The sequence below is a fragment of the Colletes latitarsis genome, chromosome 7 (genome assembly GCF_051014445.1).
Source record: "Colletes latitarsis isolate SP2378_abdomen chromosome 7, iyColLati1, whole genome shotgun sequence".
NCBI lineage: Eukaryota > Metazoa > Arthropoda > Insecta > Hymenoptera > Colletidae > Colletes > Colletes latitarsis.
The window spans coordinates 6112132-6135315 of record NC_135140.1 but is presented as its reverse complement, the minus strand read 5'-3'; the positions used below and the strand labels follow the sequence as shown (position 1 = coordinate 6135315).

Below are 23184 nucleotides of genomic sequence, written 5' to 3'. Positions count from 1 at the left end.
CACGTCATTTGCAGTATCTGAGAGCATATTTTGTTAGGACAGTGTTCCTTTAGAGATTTACGTCTGCATTTACATAAAATTGCTCGCGCGTTTCGCGGTGAAAATTTGATGCTCCTCCACACCTGACTTATTTAAGATAATGTTAGTTGTTGTAATATTTTACGCCATTTCAGAGCACCGTTGGGCCCATCGTTATCCGATAATACATTTTTATTTCGACAAAATTGTATTCAGACGAAGGTTTACACGCTAATAAGTTGCCAAGCGAAATAACTAATAATATTCACTCGTTTCTCGTTAAATATTTCAATTTTATTCGTTACCTGAAACAAGTTCAAATAAAAATTGAGAGAAATAAACTTCCATTCTATAGAAGCACTTTACCATATTCACGTAGAATATTCTGCTGTGTAAATTTGAAATTAACGTGAACGAATAAATTTTGTTCGAAACAAATTTTACCTAACTCTGCCTGGAATCAATTTGGGGCGTGCATCGTCTCGTATTAAAACCCAAATTTCGAAAAGAACAAAGGGTTTGAAATTTGACTCGTAGCGATATATCTTCTGGTAATTAGAGCGAGGAAAATTTACTTTTTTTCACGCTTTTCTTTGTATCGGGTTTCCCCAGGATATTACATCTCAAGCCAGTATTTACCAGCACGAAAAAGCAGCACACTCATTATCAGGAGTTTTTTGTCGTCGCTGTAAATAATTCGCAATCAACCACTTTATTGTTTTATCGCACGATTACCTCGCGAGCCTGTAAAAAACTGCTTGTCAAGGTTTTGCGGTTCATAGCTACGAAATAGGTAGCAATTAGCGTTCTTGCGCCACTACCGATAAATTCCACGCGATGGTTACGATGTTCTGAGATTTACAATTTAACACCAGCTTGGCGCAGGACGTCAGGGTCATTATTTATACAGTTTCGAGATACAACGCCGTCCAAACGTCTGAGATCAACCATTTTGCTTGTACTTTTTAATGCAATATTGAATAAAACATGAATAGCTTCCAATTATATGGTCTGGATCTTAAGTTCAAGCCACCCTCGTGCAATTTATTACATATTCGAATTCTCAGTCTGTTTCTTTGTGAGAAAAAATTATTTACAGAACAATTGTACCTGGAAACGTTTCATGAGTTGATGTATAACACACCAAAATACAAAGGCTTTTCTTATTCAACTGTTTCTTACAAATTCAGACAGTTACACAAATGTACGTTCAAATTGTTTGCCATTTTAGTCGTTGGACTTTGGGTGCCAGAATTATTCAATGCAATCTTCCACGTTCCGTGCCAAAAAATTTGTATGCCATTTTTAATCCGTCGAGCTCGGCTTTGTTCGCGCGTTTATTCAATTTTCGTCGAATGTCTCTGGGATAATGTTGTAAAAATCGCATAACAAGTTTCCTGGACGATTCGGGTGCAACATTCGTCTTTTCTATCTAAACTGTTAACCCTTGGCGCTTCGAGAATTTTAACATAATATCGATGCAATTTTTAATAATAATAAAATATTTTTTTCTACAAAAACGTGTAAACGCCTACGATTTGAATGTTATTCGCGTGTTTGGTAAATTTCGTTTAGATTACACCGTGTTGGTACGTTATCGATCGTTCGCGTCGTTGGAGCGTGGAAATTGCTGAAAATTCGGGAAAGTCGAATCGTCCGGCGCAGATGCACGCTTGCTCGATAAAATCCTTCCCGCGGTAATTAACTGCGACACTGGCGGTCCACCTATTACCAAAATTTGCGACGTTACTAACGTATGCACCGAGTCGCGAACGTGCATGCAGATGGAAACGGTTACGTGACCGAAATTCCTCCCATCTGTTTATGTGACGGTAATCATTGGCCAGCCGACTGATCGATTATTTCGCGCGATGTACAAATTACCGTTATCGAGGATCCGAACGAGCATCGGGAAACGAATTTTTCGTCGTGTCGTTCGGGAAAGCGGGGTACGGCCGGTGGGAGGCGGGAGGAAGGGTGACAAAGTGATTACAACGGACGATAATACGAAATTAAAAAGTCCCAATTGCGTTACGTTCGACCGCGTTCGACGGTACGAAAGCGTGTAATTGAAATTAAAATTGTCACTGTGCTCCGATTTTCACGTATGCTTCGTACACTGTTGGCCAAAAGTTTTTTAAAAATGGGTATTTGATGTCGTTCTAGAGAGTTTTATTTGTCAAAAGACTAACGTAAACGAACAACGTATTTTATTTGAAAGGTTTCTCACGAATTTTTCATTTTCAGGTGGAGTCAAAAATGGTCGCTTTTAACAACTTTCTTCGGGCATACATTCAAGGGTAAGGTTTGAAAATAATTACTTCGATCGGTACAATTTTTTAGAATTAAGAAACGTGGACGCAAAACGGTACAGGAGGTGGTGAACTTCTCTACTTTTGAATTTGATCGTTTAAATTCTACGCGTACTTTGGCGCTCAAAATATGTTCTTCGCGTATCGCGAGATCTCCCGTACGGCTAGAATTCGCGATCCAATTAAATTGCAACGTTACAACGCGATACCACAAACGGATAGCGGCGCTTACAAATCTCACGTAACGCATAAATCGCGCGGAATCACCGGTTGGGTGGCGTAACGTGTAATTAACATTAAAAATTCCACGAGTATTCAACATCAGGTACCAACAGGGGGTCTCATTACCATAATTGTTAGACCAATTAACACACGCGCCCCATTAGCATAATTTCGATAGTTTAACGGCCGTTTAAATTATCTAAGCCCGCCCGCCACTTGAGTATTCCATTAAATACTAAAGCACGTTGCAAACGATAACGCACGATGGAGAGGAAAGGAGTAATTATTCGACATCCGGCGGAAGTTGTAGTTGCGTAGCCGCGCGAGCGAGGAAAACGTTAATGCGGGGGCGGTTCGAGTATAAACAAGACTTTTCGCTCTTTGGCGGTAAATATTGGTCCCTGTTCCCAAATCAGCGACAACTGTTTGTTCAATATATTTAATATTGGTATTCCGCGATCATTGATCATGCATCGCCTGTGACAGTCATCAAATCAAGCTTAGGTTGATCTGCAATAATTTGTAATTCGTTATCGTTGTGTTTACGAACGAGGGACACGTTCGACTTTAACTTTAACGTGCTTTTGCAGAATGATAGTGATCCCTTTTGGTGTACGTAAAGTATTAAGTGTAGATATTCAACACATTTTAAAGTATGAAATGGGAGCTTTGTAGAGGGTTGTCTCAAACCCTAAATATAATAATTTGTATCTTACTTTAAGTATTTCTTATATTTTTGCATATTAACACTAAACCTACTGGCACTTCATGTATACCCATTCCTACCATGACCGGTCAAACGACGAGACTTTCTTTTTCTCTTTTACAAGGCAACGTACTTCTAATTTTTGCATTATATGTGTAGAAAGTTGTGTTTTGATGTTTATTCGTAAGATATCCTTCTCTTTCATGCCAAAAGATATTTTAATTTTCATCAGATAGAAGATAAAACGCCCTTGAAAACGAATTTTATTCCAAGTCGATACTGTAGTTAGTTCTAGAGAAAACAATTATTAAAGAAAAAGTACTGGCTAGTAATTACACAAACATCCTGTATTTAAATTTAAATTAATTTTCAATTAAATAAACAATTTATGATTCAGTTTTGTCGTATACCAGTCGTATAATCAATAAGAATTGCTAAAACTTCTTTGGGTATTTAGCGTGAAAGTAAACTTCAAAATAAACATAAAAGGCAGCATAAATTATAGTAGATGATATGATCATTAGAGGATTACATGCCCTTTAAAATGAGCGTTTGTAAGTAATTAGTTCCGGGGACAATAATTATTTACGAAAGAGTGCTGGCTAATAATTACACAAACATCCTGTATACAAATTTACATTCACTGTCAATTCAATAAACTATTTATAATGCAGTTTTATCGTACTCCAGTCGTATGATAAACAGGAATTGCTGAAAATGCTTTGGGTGTATAGAGTCAAAGTAAATTTCAAAATAAACATAGAAGACAGCATAAATTATAGTAGGCGATATGATAATTAGATAGAGGATAAAATGCCCTTTAAAATGAGCGTTTGTACGAGTCGATAGCTCAATTAGTTCCGGAGATATAGCGATTTTAGTTTCAAGTCGATGCGGTGACTAGTTCCGGAGATACAAGGGCCCGAAGCGTTTGTTTACAACGGCCTTGTCAAGGTCGTTGACCGGCACGTGACTCGTAGTAACTAGGTCACTCGGCCACTCGGTCACGAGACACTTACGAGAAAGAGAGGTCCGGCGCGACGCGTCAGACAAAGACAGCGATAGTCGAATTAAGAAAAATTACCATTTACATAAATTGCGATATCTCGAAAACGGAAAGTCCAATCGACAAAAACCAAAAGCCATTTTAAAGAGGAGGCTTTGCCGCTTCCAACGATGCCTCATTTATAAATAAAACACTAGTAGTTTCGAAACTGCATGCGTCTAAAGTTTTAGTATTTTTAATACGCGTTAATAGACTATTGTACATGCAATGGACAGAGAGATAGTGGAAATTGAAAAATTACCTTCTATATAAATTACGATATCTCAAAAACGGGAAGTCGGATCGCTAAAAACCAAAAACCATTTTGAAGGGAACGGTTTACCGCTTCCAACGATGACTCAATAATGCATGAAACATTAACAGTTTCGAAACTGCACGCGTCTAAAATTTTAGTATTTTTAATACGCGTTGTTAGACTGTTTCAACACAGTGGAAACTGAATATTCTCTCCTTTTATCTTTGCTATACATATATTTCCTATTTACATCGGAAACTAACCAGAATTTGGTATCGAATTTTGTCCACTGTTTTACAAAAAAATATAAATCATTTAACCGGTCGTGGTAGGCAAGACAGATTACATATTTTTCTCAGAAAACAAACAATAAGAATAGATGTGAATATTGTAAAATTCATTCTACGTGTACTATAAGAAAAGTCGTGAAGTTAAATGGCGCTAAAATAATATTGTTTATTAGAAACTCAAAACGAAATTTTAAAAACGGTCATTTGCCAAGCCGTGGTAGGTTTAATGTTAAGTGCATACTGTAGCTTTTTGAGAATTAAAATTTCCCATAAATGCATAAACATCCGCAGTCTAATTATAAGTTCTGTGTAACCCCATCGACTATTCATAGGATGTCTCAGGAAAGATTAATATTAATTCAGTTCATAAGTTTCTGTGAACTTTTCTATTTATACCGAGTACTGCTCGATACTTATAAGGTAATTCAATGTATTGCAATACTAAATGAATACTCAACACTTTTTAAGACATTAATAATTAAAGTGCAATAGTTGTAAGTTAGGCTTGTATAACCCTAATGTTTTTCTACCATCTTTGTTGTTATTCAACTAACACCATGGTCCAATTGGGAAAATTTTGACGCTGGTATAGTAATTTCGGGGAACGTTTAGACCCTGTGGTGGTCATCGAATGATTACAGCGCGATCGTCGAAGCGATCCTCGATTCTCCAGACACCTTATCGGAAAGTCATGGGATACTTAACAGATACGGAAGGATCCATTACTATAATTGCTGATTCACGGGCGTGTTCGATTGTTCAGTTGGGCGAATACCTTCGTGGCCAATATTGCAACCGCGTGTCCATAGCTAGTTACGGTCTCACGGCTATATGCTCGAGGTACGCGGCGGTTTGGTTTACTGCCTCCGGGGAAACGTGTGTATATCTGTCCCTTGTCGCGTGGAAACGTCTATGGTCATAGGATTGGCCTCGATGCATACGCGTACCGTACGTACGCGTAGCATTCACCTCTTTTTTTTCTCTGCATAGCTCGTCCATCCACGCAAAGAGATTTTCCTTTCTCTTCGAAGCCTTTTGATCCGTCCTGCCGTGTTTCAACCAAAATTCGAGTTTGCAGTCGACGTGCATGTCGAAAAGCTTCTCTTCGCCGGGTTTCCCATGCGTCGACGCTCGAAGAAAAGATCGCAAACGTCGGCTGTAAATATTTTCTGGCTTTTGGCGAGCGGCGGCCGAGGCATCGGGAAATTATGCAAATGTTATTCGCGCACGTGGTCGGTTGAGTTATTTGTGGCCGTTTAATGCCACCGTTGGAAGTTCCTAATGAATTTACGGCCGTATATTATACGGCTAGAAGGTAACGAGAGATAGTTTTTATATAAAGGAGTGTATATGCATTTTAAGCAGGAACAGAGAAAAAAAGAGAGTACAAATGGTAATTTCACCACCCTACCCGTGAAATTTAAATACTTAATTCGTGGACGATATTCGCTGGCTCGTCAGTTAGAGAGAAACCTCGCTTTGTTAACGCGAATTGTTTGTAGTTGTTTTCCGTCGAATCGACCGGACTACCTTGTTTTGGCTATCTTTAGTAAGTCTCAGCGAATCCGCGGTTCCTTCGCTCGAGAAGAAAAATACAAAGACTGAATATGAAAGGTGGTGGAACCGTAAACCACGGAATAATAATCAAACAAGAAAACCACTGAAGGTTCGTGGAACTATAAGTTTGGAGTAGGTCGATAAAACGTGACGAGAAAGGCGTAAAAAGCGCGAGCGTAAAAACGTAGAACGTCGCGGGAGCACGAAACGCAAAGACGGACGAAACGTCTAACCTGGGATGCTCGAAGAAAATCGTTGTAAAGACAGTTAAATCATGTGAGATTGCAAAGGCAGATAAGGTTTGCAGTTGGCTGGGAACACCCAACATCAACACGGAGGATTTCGAGGGATTAAATGTAAACCGTGTAAATTTCACCAACGCGGGAGCAGGCAGGAGGTCATTATTTTCTACCTCATACTCGGCCAGAATCGGGGCAACGAGGATCAAAAAACTTAAACGGTAGAGTGCCATTAGTATACAAGGCTCCATCACAGGACGAACAGATAAGGATCGCAAACTTTGTGTAATTTAGAAGTCAACCTAAATTATTATTGGTATTTGCATAGCAATCAAAAGCTGGGATCAAATGAAACTCCAAGTTTTTGTACATAGAAGTTTTTTATTTTATTGTGACACATTAAATCTGTTACAAAATTTCTAGAGAGCTTCATTAGAGTGGAAACAAATAAGAATCGTAAACTTTGTGTAATTTAAAAGTCAACCTAAATTATTATTGCTATTTTTATAGCAGTCAAAACTAGGACTTAATGAAACTCTGAACATTTCCAAATAGAACTTATTTATTTTATTAAATCTAAATAAATTTCTATAAATTATTGGTGATAGTATGTTCAAAGTTTCAGAAATCCCCTGAACTGACTTTAATTTAATTTTTACTAAATTACAAATTTTATCCTCGTCAATTCGAGAATATCTTATGAACTTATTGGGCGACCTAATATTTTAACACGTTAAATCTGCTGCAAAAGTTTTGGAAATTTTCCAGTCCCATTCTGAACGTTCAATGCGCCTTGCATCTCGCGAACTGATAAAGAATGATCATCTTCATTAACAGTATCTCTTTATTCACTGAATAAACCCACAAAGTCATGGCCAACAATAATAGTAAAATTCGCGGACGAACGATACTGCGACACTTATAGTAATTGCAACAATAGACAGGAGCCCGCCGTGAGAGGATTGTCGCTGTGATGAGAGGTTCAATTAGAAATTCCAAAAGGTTATCTCTGGGGCATTGCTGGGTCCGTGGGAAGGCATCTCTCCGAATATTATCGTGGCCCGCGCATAAATTACGCAGGATGATAGCATAGTATGCGAAACGATGCCAATGTCGGCGACCTGCTCGTCCATTATCGGCACGGCGACAACGACGCATACGATGATGCCAATCGTCGCTGGAGAAGGAGGTCGAGGCGCCGCGACGCCCAATAATGCCGACGATAATCCATCCTGGTGACATCGTTGCCTCGTTTTCTCCACGGTGCCGTTATTGTTTCGCGCCGGAGAAAGACGCCCTGGCATTCGGCGAAAGAAACGTCGACTATGGCAGACATTTCGCTTGACGATCCTTCCATCAGACGTCCTTAACGACCAACATTGAACGAACGACGTAGGACGACGGTGACAAAAAGGATTCCCAAGGAATCCGGAAGGGTCTCTAAATAATTATGACGAATCTATTTTAAATTGATATCTCGGTAATTTTGGAAGGTTTGTGTGAAAATAATAAGACAAATATTTCTATTCAACCCTCGAACTGGCGATTAAATAGTGGACTCTGGGGTCTATTTTGACCCAAATATGAAATTCAGTAATTCTTGTATAAGAATACTCATTGTATTTCTGTATTTGAATATTTGTAAATTTCCTATTAATTAATATCGTTTACTTTGACAAGTTCATGTGGTCCTATTATTCAGTGAAAACTAAAACATTAAAATTCTAAAATATACAGTTTCTATGGGTCAAAATGGACCCAGAATAAAAGGGTCAAAGAAAACTTTCTTTTCTCGAAGAAGAAAGAATCTTCTTCATTTCTCGAAGAAGAAAGAACTGTTAAATTCTTTATTTTTGTTAAATTTTTATGTTTGGCTTGTGTTCGACATCGATAAATTTACAATGACCACACGTTCTACGTAAAAGAATTCTAGAATAGATCTATCAGTTGTTTCATTAGATATTATCAGTTATATCAATATTCAAATCAGTGTAAACGTCTTCCAATACCACTATAGTTAGTCCAATCTTTGAATTTAAAGTTACAAGCTTATCTGGGCTAAGCTGATGACTTTGAAAAGAAGGTTAGAGGTTGACATCTTTGCGAACTTTCAAACGCTGCTGTAAGAAGTTAGGCTAAGACGAAGTTGGGATCCAAAATTCTCTGACAATGTCTTAAAGAAACGAGATTTGCGAACACCTGGAAACACTAGAGAACTTTTCTATATAATATAAATTCTATCGAAGATGCAAGGACGAACTTGTTTGTCTTAAAACCAAAAATTTACTAGAATCGGAGTTTAAAGTCGAAGGGTTCTGGTGTTCCGTGCAAAAGAAGCTTATCCTAATTTTGTAGAACGATCTATGTAAGCTCTCATCCTATTTGGGGCTTGGCGTCAGAGCCAATCAGAATTTTTAAGACTGAAAAACATCGATCTTACTGGTATTTCACGTTGTTATTTTTGGAAAGGGGGGAAAGAAATAATTTAAGTCGTTTACAGTGAACTAATTTTAATACTTGTAAAATTCTAAATAACGTTACAGTCATTAAGAATGATATAAAATTATGAATACACACCGATGAACCTGTTTCCTATATTACAATTTGAAAAAATATCGAGAGAGGGGCTTTTCTTCCAATTATTTATAATAAATAGACTCTTGTGCTTACGAACTTTTAAACGATGTCAGAGAAGTTAAACTTCATTACTTTTTTTCTCGTGATCGATGACGCGAAACTTAAAATGTCAGTGAAGTACGTCTGTAACAAATGACGAGAACGTGGCCAGTTATCAGCGACAATAATAATTGACAAGGACAAGTTGTACAATATAAACGACGACCCCATTGTGTCATACTTAATTTATAATGTCAGGATGCCGTTGTCAGTATGTAAATGTAATGATCATTATAGAGAGTAATGGGACAGAAGCGTTAAAAAAGGGAATAATAGGCGATGTACGAAGATAAAAGTAACAACCTACACGGAAGGAAATTCAACGTGCATAAATTATACTCGTAAATAAAATACTCGTAAAATATTATAAAATTGTGCCTGCACTTACCAAAAAAAAACGAAAAGAAAAAATATTTCAAAAACTTTTAACATTTTTATAAAGTGTTTCTTTTTATTCTGATCAAATATAGAATATTTAAGATAATTTCGATCCGTAATAATTTTAAAACTACTTGTCAAACTTAAAGTTAATAATAGTAAAAAAAATTGGTTTCCAAAGTAATTCATTTTTAATCTCAAGTAAAATTGTTTATTGCAAATCAAATTCAATGGATGAACCTGGCAGGAGTATTAAAAATTTGTTACAATATTTTAGTTAAATTTTATACAACAAATTTTCATCCTCGAATGGTCAGGCAACAACCTAGATTTTTATTCAATAGAAATTGTTAGGAGATAATTGGAAAAGCTGTTTGCCAAAATAGTTAACGAATCCAATTTGACGTTTCTATGTTCTCTTTGTCTGACCTGGGCGCAAAAAACGTTAGTCGAAATTGTATTGGCATCCATATTTTTCATATTCTGGATACTCTAACGAGTGTCGTATTTTCACCGATGCACAGAACTGGAAACATTTATATTTATAATTTTATTTTTTAATGTTTAATTTGATTCGGTCACATTCTTGACATACTCTGCAGTGGATCATTTTGCTTCCGTGACGTTAATTTGCTATTTGAATGTAAATACATTTACGGATATTATGAGTCTCGGCCTCATCGAATGTCCGAACGGGTCATCGATATATCTGGTAACGACGTTGCCAGGCGTCGCGACGCATTGCATCGCGCCGGATTACCAGAATGCGCGTCGATGCGGAAAGCCAACGATGAGAGAGAGAAAAAAAGACTGTACGAAAAGGAAATCCCGGTGAAAGAGATTGCCATTCGAGTTTTTTCGAGAGAATTTATAATGAAACACGAATTTTTGTCAACGCATTGGGATGTATTTAGTTTGTTTCAAGCAACGTACAAAAACAGCTCGATGAAACAACGTGAAAATTACTTCTCTTTTGCACGAGCAAGTTATATTATTCGCAAGGAACACGATGCATTTTCAGTTCGCGAAGTTTCAATGACGAAAAAATGTAGTAGAAAGTACAATTTAATCTGTACATTGTACTTTCCATCGGCGGCGATAATTAAATATTTAAATGCACAAAGAGACTCGGCATGCTGGCTCTATGTCGACGCGCCAGCGATTTTCACAGCAATTAAAACTCATTTCAGATTGAAAACGTACAACTGAACGATAGCTAGGGGTGCCCTCGTTTCCCAGTTGCTTGTTTACAATCAATTCGCAACTCGTTCCAATTTGTCACTCACTTAAAACATTTTTCTTCATTTGCAATACAATTTTTCGACTGCTTCATTCTTTTGATGCGTGTCAAATTTTTGCCGATAATCGAGAAATTATCAGCTTTACATAAAGTTCCAGCTGGGAAAATTTAGATTAAAATATTGGTATAACAAATTTTTTAATACTCCCATTAAGTACTGTTTTTCTTGGACACGTACGAATCGGCTTTCAGCATAACAAAATACAAAGAATATAATAACGATCGAAGTAGTATATATCCAAAATTTGCGTTACAATCTATTTTGTGGCACACTTTCCGCACTCGTCATCAGAGAGCTACGCGAAACTTTTGTCTCTCTCACAAGTGCTCGGCCTATTAGTATACACTTCTCGAGTGGCCATTGAATGTCACAGCATCTCCTTTTCATTTCTTTCCTCCTGCTATTTCGCTCACTTCTTCCACCAACAATAAGTCCCCACAATTTCATCCCTTAAAATCAAATGTTTATTATTATAAATTCAGCGTCATATTACTCTGACAATATATTACTTAATTATCACTAAAAACTAAATATCTTTCATTCTATACTTGCTATAAAAATATTTGTAATTACAAGCCTATATTGATTAAATTTCATTGATATCCTTTTTCATCACACTTACTTCTGAGACTGTTTAAATCTTGAATCATCAGTTTCCCCTGTGCAAAGTGACACAAATAGTCCAAAGCTGTCTATTTGCAATAACATACGTTGTACGAAAAGAAAATTTCTCGAAATTAGCGTGTTGTTGAACTCTTTAGCAAAAGTCGTACGCCTCAAAACAAGGGGATAACGGCGGAAACTCGTTGACGTTGGCTTAGAGAAAAGCGTCGTATTAACGACGGTTAATAGATGGTTAAACCTAACGTGGGTGGGGAGCTAATTATAACGACGCACCGCAGTTATATTTTCCCCGTCGTTCAGCCGCCGGTTACATCGGGTACGCGTCGTAAATTCGAAACGTAATGGCGTTCCGGGCGTTGGATAAACGTCGCAGTACGACACACCTGTGGGCTCTCTCGACCGACACATTTTACTCTTTTATTTATTTATCCGTAACGAACGCGGCCGATTCCGAAGCGGCCATTTCCTCTGATGCGGGCCACCCTGCCCTGCTACCCTCGATCCTCTCGTCCGTGGTATCACGATCGAGGGACGCGAACGGCGTCGAATTCGTTTAATAAAATCCGACCGAGAGAGGGGGGGAGGGGCTGATGGTGTGATTCTTTGATTTCGAGAACAGAGAGACGGGTTTATCGGGGCCGCCTCTCCGCCAGTGTCTCTCATATTTGCTTCCCGCGGTTCTTTTTGTTCAATCTTGTTCACCGGGGATACAGCGAAACTACGATCGCACGGATTTTAGAAAGCGTTACGAAACACGGGCTCGAACGAGAAAAGAACGTTACGTAAACGGAAGTCGTCGTATTCCCCGCGTTTGTAATAAAAGACGATACCGGTCTAATAAGGAGGAAACGAAAGAAAGAAAAAAAACGCGCGGTGGAATGTAATCCAGTTGGCAGAACGCGAGACGGAAGTCGACCGTATGAATTTTTAACTCCGTTTGCTGGAAACTACACAGGATGTTGACACTACGAATTTTTAATTTCAGAGACGAAAGAACGCTTCCTACGCGACGGGTACATATTTCATTTCGAGTTCAGTGTTTTTTTTTTTTCGATTTTTCCTTTTCTTTTTCTCCGTTAAGGGTTTTCGAAGCTGAAGTGACTTAGCGCTTGGCAGAGAGCGCAGTTGAGATTAACTCGTTTAATAAATTGTTTAATGGAATTAAGTGGAGGCCCTAAGAGTCCGCGTCGCCGAGGATGGAGAAATTATCCGTACGTTGAGTTCGAGCTCGCATAATTCGTTAAGTAAGTTGCACACTCTGGCAAGAAAGTGAATATCGTAAGCTTGTTACACGTAACGTTAACAAGTACTTCTAAACAGGTTTCTGAAGACGTAAACTGTAAATTCGCATATTTTATAGTACCGATCGTCGATTGGAAGGTTTGATACCTGCTTTTGAGTGACCTACAGTGGAATTGCAATTCATAACTCATCGTTGTGAAACATTTCTTCGACGGCGGTTTAATTGCCCCGGCGATTAATTGCGATCTGTCGAATGCCGATCGAGATTCGGAAAACTGCGGATATTCTATTATCGGACGAAAACTCTTGACACGTTCGATGATTTACGATCCGTGAGACTTTTTTTACCACCTCGACGGGATCAAGAGGATATGTCTGAATCCGACAGCCTCGATTCACAGAAATATATTCACACATAATATCAAGTACAGTCCATGAACATCAATTAACGGAGCAATCGATCACCGAAATCTCTTTGTTCTACGGTTTGATCCGTGGCCACCGTAGCACTTCTTTCCATTTTCGACAACTGGAAGCTACAGAAAATTTTGTCACGATACTTTACATTTTAACTCGCTTCTCGGCGATAGTTAACGTTGATTGCACAAATCTGACTCGACTGGTGATAAATTTCCAACGAAAAGCGAAGTCCAATTAAATGTTTTCGGCGCGTCGACGATCGGAAATCGCATAAAATTTTGTCACGGTACTTTGCATCGAAGTTTCTTTCGCTTCTCAACGACAGATAACGCTGATTGCGCAAATCTGATCACGATCGGTAATAAATTTCCAACGGGGAAGCAAGATCGAATCAAACGGTTTAAGTGTCTGCAAATCTTCCGTGGCTATCGGAATTTTATTCTCTTTCGGAGCTCTTGCCTCGAGAATGTTAACGCGAAATCCGACGCGGATACAGGGCAGAAAATATTTGTTTTCGTTCCGGCTGTGTGGAGGATCGCGTGAAATTCTAAGGAACGGGGCAAAGAAAGATACGGGGTTAATACTCGCGAAGCGTTTCTTTGCTCCGCTACCGATCTTAACGACCGCGATTCTTCCGAAGCTGAGTACAAATTGCCGGGGAAACAGAACCTAACCGGCCGTTCGTTCCACGGACCATTAATGCTCCCTCCGTTTCAGGTTCAACGTATCTCCTCGTTCGTTGAAAATCTTCTTGCTGCATCAGTCGTGATTGCTGTACTCTGAGTTTCCTTTAATTCGACGGAACGTCGAAACGCCGGGACTGAACTCGTCTGCGAGAAATTGCTTCGCCTCTTTCGTTTTTCAAGCTGCTGAAGGCCGAAGCTTAGGAAGGGTCTCGGTAAACCTGTCTGCTCGTTTTATTTCGCGAAAGAATATACCGTGAAACGCGTCTTTTCCGAAATCGTACTCGATCGAATCGTTCACCGTCGAAGATAGCAATTGTTTACGCAACGCGAATTAATCGAAACGTATATTCGAACGATCCACAGCGAAAGAAAGTCCTCTAACGATATTCCTGGAGTGACTTCGGGAGAAGAACGTTAGATCCTGACCGATTTTAATTTTAATATTTTGCAGGCTTATAGATTTGCGTGCATAACAATCGTAACAGGAGTCATAGCCGCAGAAGCCAGTCAGTTGTGAATAAAATAAGTATACAGTTTGAAAAACTTGCTCAGTTGGATATACAGGGTGTTTAGCCACCCCTGGAAAAAATTTTAATGGGAGATTTTAGAGGCTAACATAAGACGAAAATTAAGAATACTAATTTGTTGATTGAGGGTTCGTTAAAAAGTTATTAACGTTTAAAGCTCCGCCTGTAAAACGACAATTTCCAAGTAAAATATTTTCGGTAAAGAATTTTTTTCTCGAAAGTACGTAAGATTTCGAGGGTATGTCTATTCACCAAAAATGATTGTAATTGATCCCCGCAACTGAAAATAATTTTTTTAGAACGATTTGAAATTTTTTTTTTCGCCAATAAATTTAGGCACCCTACCCCCTGTTGATTTTTCTTAAAAATTCGTTTTTTATTTTTAGTAATTTTGTTTGACGTCCTATAGAAAAGTTGTTTAATACTTTTTTGTAGGGACCCATGAGCTCTACTTCAGAAAAAAGTTTCATTGAAATATATTCACAATTGTAGGAGTTATGGCTGTTTGAAAATTGGACCCATTTTTATGGGGTTTTTCTCATTTTGCGGGGTCAAGGATCAACTTTTCGGATATTTTTGGAATTTCTACGTATTCTCCATCAAAATACACGTAGTTTGCTTTTTTAAACATTAAAATCGACCAATCCGTTCAGGAGTTATGAAGTTTTAAAGATTCGCATGAAATTTCAGGGAAACATATCAATGGTATGGTCAGACATTATATTTTCGGTAAGGAATTTTTTTCTCGAATGTGCGTAGGAATTCGGGGGTATGTTTATTCACCAAAAATGATTGTATTTGACCCCCGCAACCAAAAATAATTTTTCCAGAACGATTTTAAATTTTTTACTTTTGTCGAAAAATTTCACACCTCTTCGAATTTTTTTCTCCAAAATGGGTAGGATTTCGGGGGTATCTCTATTCACCAAAAATGATTGTAATTGACCCCTGAAGTCAAAAGTATTTCCTTTAGAACGATTTGAAAATTTTTTTTTTCGTCGAAAAATTTAGGCAGCTACCCCCTGTCGATTTTTCTTAAAAATTCGTTTTTCATTTTTAGTAATTTTGTTTGACGCCCCACAGAAAAGTTGTCTAATACTTTTTTGTAGGTACCCATAAGCTTCACTTCAGGAAAAAGTTTCATTGAAATATATTCACTATTGTAGGATTTATGATCGTTTGAAGTTTGGAGCATTTTTATGGGGTTTTTCTCATTTTGCGGGGTCAAGGATCAACTTTTCGAATATTTTTGCAATTTCTACATATTCTCCATCAAAATACGCGTAGTTTGCTTTTTTAAACATTAAAATCGTCCAATCCGTTCAGGAGTTATGACATTTTAAAGATTCGCATTAAATTTCAGGGTAACATTTCTGGCCAGAAATTATATTTTCGGTGAGGAATTTTTTTCTCGAAAGTGCGTAGGAATTCTGGGGTATGTCTAATGACCAAAAATGATTATAATTGACCCCCGCAACTGAATATAATTTTTTTAGAACGATTTGAAATTTTTTTTTCGCCAATAAATTTCATACCTGCTCGAATTTTTTTCTCGAAAATGGATAGGTTTTTGAGGGTATATGTATTCACCAAAAATAATTGTAATTGACTTCCGCAACCGAAAATAATTTTTCTAGAATGATTAGAAATTTTGTAATTTAATTTTTTAATAACTTTGTAACGAAGCCTCAATCAAGAAATTGATATTCTTGATTTTCGTCTCATTTTAGCCTCTAGAATCTCCCATTAAAATTTTTCCCAGGGGTGGTCGAACACCCTGTATTTTAATAATAGATCATACGAGAAAAAAATGATCGTGGTGTAGTGGTCAGCGTAAGGAACTATTAATATTTTGTCTCAGCTTCGAATCCCACAACGCGTAGAATTTTTTTGTTCTTTTTTCTTTCATTAATCGTAAAAATTTAATAATTTTTACAGCTTTTATTATTTTTTGAAACGGATAACAGAGGTGTAAAAATTTGTTGTCAATGCTGAAACTGTCGTAGTCTGATACCGATTAGGTCATTTTCGAATCATGAAAGAGGGGTTATTCGTGTACAGTTCTGGACACCGGTTATATTCAACGTCGAGGACGTATTCTCTTGGGCCTTTCTTTCTGAATAGAGTCTATATTATATACACGACTCGTCCCGGGGACGAGAGGAAGGGGATTCGCGGCAACGAAGCGAGCTGCTGGCAGTTGGAACGTTACGTTTTAACAAAAGCAAGGGGGGAAATAGGAACGGATGCGCGTCCCGGGCAGCCGAATATACGAAACACGAAGAACGCCCGAAGAACAAGAAGAACAGTGGCGTCTGCGGGGAAGGGCAGAGGCGTGGAAGTTGCGTCTCACCGATGATAATAATACGCGTCCCGGAAAATTACATTCTCGTTATTTCTGAGCGGCAGTGCTCTTTGAGGGGAGAGAGCAGCCGTATAATACGTCCGTTTTCAGGCGCGAAACGCTATGAAAAACCGAAGCAACGAGAGATGATGGGAAATGAGGTGAATGCTCGTCCCTTCTCCCTACTAGCGATGGAAAGAATGAGAAAGTCGTTCCCTTTCATAATGGTTAAGCAATTTCGCCGTGCCTCCCGGAGGTCCCGGTGCATTATTATTTTCCCTATTACGCGAATTCGCCCATTCGAACCAGCCTTTCTCCCTCGTTTCATTTGCAGACGTGCCCGTCCACTAATAAACGTTCGCGCGTTTCACGACTGAGTATCGCGTCCTAGAATGCGCGAAGAAAGTATTGTGCGTCCGCGAGAAATTGACCAGTGAAAGGAACGCGAGTCTATTGGTCCCTAGATCCCCACTCTAGAGTCTGCCCCGCCCCCCACGGTCCCATCGCGCCTATTGGCGTTCGACGAAAATGGGGGATGGGCGGAGCAAGCGATGCACGATGCTTGACAACTTCTCACGGACGCACAGTAGCGATTGGAAGCGGAAAGAAAACGGCCTGCTATCGGGGACTCATTAATAAAGCGACCTTAGTATTTAATACGAGCAACAGCTCGAGAAAATACGCTTTATCCTTATTTGTAAGTTGAAATTAGTTACCGTGTATTTTTTAAATGGACTCGATTGTCTTCGAAACTGTTCGAATCTTTCCTTCCGTCTCACTTGATGCTACAAATTTTCAAACGTTGCATAATAGAAGAAAAATTACAGATAGCATGTTTATAAGTAAATTAATGGGTGAATATAGGAACAGTCGGTCGAGCACTTGCGAGAGAGACAGGTTGAGTGTGGCCCTCTGGTGGTGAGTTTGGAAACTATCACCACTATTGTTTCGTAAACTTGAAAAGATAAGTTTTCTGTTAAATTCTTAATCGTTTGTATATAATAGGCGCGTATTTTAACGGTTCGTTTCTAACAAAAGTTTTGTAATCGTATCTCGGTGGATCGGGATCACAAGAAACGGACAGTGTCTCGATCGAACGGGATTCTCGTTTCTGCTAATACCGCGATCGCTCGCAGACACGCTCCTGACTGGCACAGTTAGCGAATCTTTAGCAAAGATTAATACTCCGTCGTCTTAAATGCTGAAAAACGAATAGCTCGCCATCCATAAGCGTCATTCCCCCGACAGCAGATAATGCTACTTAAATCGGCCGTAATTTATCTGGCTGTGCACCATTGCTAAGAAGATGCTCGGTTGCATCTGGCGATCTAGTGACTCTAATTTTCCTGTATTACTCACGGAGTCATACCATTACTTCGACGAGAATTCCTCTGTTTTGCTTACTTTCTGATACCAACGTATCCTCCATCAAAAAAAAAGAAAAAAAAATAGAATCAAGTCGTATTTTTCGTAATGCATTTATTTTTGGGGTAATTACTTATTTAGTACAGACACTTAAATAAATGCATAGCAGATAAAACAAAAAAAAAAGCAATATTTTAATCACGAATATGCAGTATTATAACTTTGTACGACCACCGTTTTTATTTATTACTCGAAAAATATGATCAGACATTGATTTATACAGTACATCAAGATAGGTGCAAGAAAATTGTCGAATGTTTATACATATCTCCAAACATTTTGAAAGATATGTACCAAGTTTATTGATGTTGCAATAGTGTAGCAATTAGGAGAATTACCTTCTCCAGGATCTAATGACGTTCACGTACTACAATCCCCTGTACGTGTCGCGGCCTGGTGTAGATTGCGGGACACTTGCACGAACAATTCAATTTATTGCAATTCAGATCGACTTGCGACACTTACCGACGATCGCAGTAGTATGTGAGTGTCGTCAGACCCTGGTAAAGGTAATTCTCTTAATTGCTTCAGTATTGTAACATCTATAAACTCCTACTTGATGCATATTGTCTTCCAATACAAAAATACACAAAAACTCATGAACTGAATCAATATTAAATTTTACGAAACATTGAAACGTCGATAGGGTTACACAAAGCCAACTTATAACGGTTGCATTTTAATTATTTGTATTTTAAAAAGTGTTGAGTATCTACACGTAACATTTTACGTACACCAAAAGGGAACACGCTAAATTTCCGTGCTTTGTAGGTAATCAATTAACGAGAGAATCCGCATAATGGGACAAAAACAGTGATAAAATGAGATGCGATTATCCGAGTGTCACAATCACGTTCACGTCTCCTATAAAACATGAATATATCTATATTAAATAAATAATTGTGCTTCTCTTAAGCAGGGCCTAGAGAAATAGAATATTGAGGTTCAGGGTGATATTGACAAAAATATTGCGTTTAATCGAGTGAATTTATTTAGTAGAAAAACATCGTGGAACCAAAAGTAGGGACTTCTGGTGACCCTAGTTAATATTCCATCGGTCTACGTGTTGCATGAGCGAAACGACGCGTCCTCCAAATGTTTTCAACGCGTGAACCGTACCGCAGAAACGCATAATTCGATAGACGAAAACGACGAAACAAATTCGCGACTTTCGCGTCGTTGCTTAGCCGCTAACTGCGCGATCAAAATTCCGTTCCCAACGCAGCGTGTAATCTGCTGAGCGCAAACCCCGTCTCCTCGATCCTGACGCCGTTGCCTCGGAACCAAAACCACCGTACAATTAACAACCGCAAATTGGTAAGCTAACGGAATCAGCGACGTCGTAATCATCGACCGCCCCTGGCATCGCCGGAGAAAGCGCTGATACCAATGCGGAGTGTTCCGCGATCGTCCCCTCAACAAGATTATGAGAAACTTGAAGCTGATTCTGTATTATTGAAGTCGGTGGGCGTCTGTCAGACCAGGAGCAAGCTTGCACTCGCGGCAGCGTATGGTCTTACAAATTACGACCGATACAGAGAGACATTGTTCTACAACTGCGCGAAACGATATATACACGGTCGGTGGGATCCACCAGACTGTCGCCAGTCAAGGAAGATATTAATCTCCTACTGTTCCGTACAGAGGAAAACGCATTTATACATCTAGACAAACGTAGGAAATATTGGTTAACGACGAAACTAGAATTTCAGATACGGTAATGATTCTTAAAATGAGCCACGAGAAGTGATTCGTAAATTGAAACATTTCTATCCATCCTAACTTGGAGGATCCCCCAGTATATACATCTCCCGGTGTAGAAATTCGCTTCCACTGTACTGAAAAATTAACATTCTAGGCCCGGAACGATGTTCATTTTAAGAATCATTACTGCATAAACATCCTTTGATATCGAAATTGACTGCCTGGAGGATCCCCCAGTGTATATACATCTTTTGATATCGAAATTTGCTTCCAATATAATAATATCGAAATATGAACGTATTAACCTCGGAACAATGTTCATTTTAAGAATCATTACTGGTATAAATACCTTTTGGTATTGAAATTGACTGACTGGGGAATCCCTCTGTGTATATACATCTTCTGATGTCGAAATTCGCTTCTAATATAATAATATCGAAATATGAACGTATTAACCCCGGAACAATGTTCATTTTAAGAATCATTACTGGTATAAACATCCTTTGATATCGAAATTGACTGACTGGGGAATCCCTCAGTGTATATACATCTTCTGATATCGAAATTTGCTTCCAATATAATAATATCGAAATATGAACGTATTAACCCCGGAACAATGTTCATTTTAAGAATCATTACTGGTATAAATATCTTTTGGTATTGAAATTGACTGACTGGGGAATCCCTCTGTGTATATACATCTTCTGATGTCGAAATTCGCTTCCAATATAATAATATCGAAATATGAACGTATTAACCCTGGAACAATGTTCATTTTAAGAATCATTACTGGTATAAATATATTTTGGTATCGAAATTGACTGACTGGGGAATCCCCCTGTGTGTATACATTTCCTTATGTCGAAATTCGCTTCCACTATACCGAAAAATGAACGTTCCAACCCCGGGGCAACGTTTATTTTAAGAATCATTACTACGACGAGTCGAAATTGTGAAAATTGAAATCGTTGGAATTGGAGTAGGCAGTTTGTTTAGTCTATGGCCCTCTTTTGGTGAATCTTTCGTCCCTGTCCTCCGGTGTTAACACCCAGTCTGCTCGAGTTTGCCGATAGGATTTCGACGATTTAATATTCGGCCTTGTCGCCTTGATATTCGGTGGACAGATATCAGCATGTAGAGAACCGTGCAAAGTCAAGTTTCAAGACGTATTTGCTTCCGTCTGTTGCTGCGAGGTGCGGGTAAAACCGGCCAATAAATTTCCCGTGGCCTGGAATTCCCTCCGTCTCGCGGATTCTCGTGGCCAACTTCCGAAATTCCGCTCTGCTCGAAAGACTCCACCATGTTTACGTGTTAATTGATGACAGTTCGCCAGCTGGCATAGTTCGCGTTGCGAAACTCGAGCAAGTATGTACCGATGCTTTTTAATAAACCGTGTTGACTACGAAGACTTGGTCGGTTGTTGGATCATGTTCGACCACTTGCCACTTAACTCCTAACTTCATCTTCGAGGAAAACTTTTGGCGAATTCTCTGATTTAGAATTTAATTCTTATACTTGTAACTTCATACTTTTTAAAGTAATGCTTTAAGTAATTTTTATGGAATTTAAATAACTTCATATTTTTTTTCACTTTAATTTTACCATGAATTAATTAGCATTTTTATCATTTATTGCAAATACAAGTACGAAAGAAATTGGTGAAATAATTTACTGTGTTTCGTTGCCTTTCGAAGAAGCAAATGTACTGTCGATACGGTTGTAAAAGTTCGATATTTTCAATGCGGTGCAGCGTAAATAAATGTGTACTTCAGTTCGATTGGGAGCCATTAAATAAAAATATATTTCTCCGAACGTATAAATGAAAATGTGCTTTGATTGCATAAATCAACAATTTAAAAAATTTATTTCCACGAATCGCGTCGTGCTAATTAATTTCATTAAAGAATCTCGAATATTGCATATCCGAGCGGTAGAATAATCGCTAGGAAATGTGCATTGTTTATGTAAATTCATATATCTGTTTATAAAAATCAGCAAACGCATAAAATCTAATATTATTCATTATGCAAGTATTTCATAAACGAAACTGAACGATACACATTAAATTGAAATATTGAAAACAGCTATCAAATTATCGAAACGCGATATCGATAATTCGATATAAATCTTCGCATTCACGCGTCTATTGTATCAAACAGAATGAAATTTATACCCGTTCGAAACGCTTTCAAAATCCTCCCAGGTAGTTTATCGTACATTTTATTGTATCCGATAAAATCGATACGTACACTCGTTTCATTCTGAACAGAACTTTCGGTTCTAAACATAAATTCAGGCACAAATAATGAAGCAAAAGTATCGATCCTTTAATCGTATCAAGTATCAAACGTCAACTCGATAATTATTGCTACTCATATTGATAACTGAACATTATTACATTATGCAATAAATTCGTTCGGATTTTCAAAACATTTCTACGATTAATTCATTATTAGTCATTGTTTCTTTTGGTTAACAATCCGGACGAACTCGTTATTCACGCTATTATGCGATGATCCGTGTTTACAATCAGAGTTTTCGAACTCGTGAAAAATTCTAGCAGCGAACTGGCTTGTCAAATCGAAGCTCCAATTTCGACCAGTGGTTCGAAATCACGCAATTGGCGATACCAAATTATATCCGTCCATTTTCCTCGTAAGTTCTGAAGCAGACTACAGTTTATGCCAGATTATATGACATAGATTTATTTTCTTTTCATTCAAGGGCCCGCGCGACCCCGCTTTGTGTCACAGTCAAATCACTGCGTGTGAATTTTCCACGGGATCGAAACTCATTCGGAGCGGCGGGCGAATTCACGGTGAACCGATCAAATTTACGGTATCCATGGATTGGTTCCTGTAATCGCCAAAACGTCAATTTCGAGCCACGATGCTTGGTTGTTGACGATTGTTCCCGTCGTTGTTCGCAATATTCACCCCTGTCTGTTTGATCGAATGACAAAATATCACCAAACAGCAATATCATGTGTAGAAATATCACAGAAAATATCACGCGACAGAAACTTGTTGGTACAAATGCAAAACGATTAAATATCGAGAAAATATCTCTCGTGAATACATTAAAAAGCTGAGGGAACGGTAGTCATCAACTTTTTCACATGAAATAATTGCTGGTCTTTTATGTTTTGTTTTAGATGTTATTGGATGTAGTTAACATTATTTCTACCAAAGGTGATTTAATCATTTTCCTTC

The 23184-nt window shown here is 38.3% G+C and overlaps 1 protein-coding gene across 3 annotated transcripts in view; it reads left to right on the top strand.

Annotated features, from left to right (window-relative positions):
• The window catches only part of LOC143343161 (zwei Ig domain protein zig-8), a 341606-nt gene that overhangs the window by 192198 nt on the left and 126224 nt on the right, over positions 1-23184 (top strand). For all 3 annotated transcript variants that reach the window (XM_076767765.1, XM_076767763.1, XM_076767764.1), the window contains one exon: positions 2266-2318. The gene's annotated coding sequence lies outside the window, so the exon portion shown is untranslated. The remainder of the gene's footprint in view (positions 1-2265; positions 2319-23184) is intronic.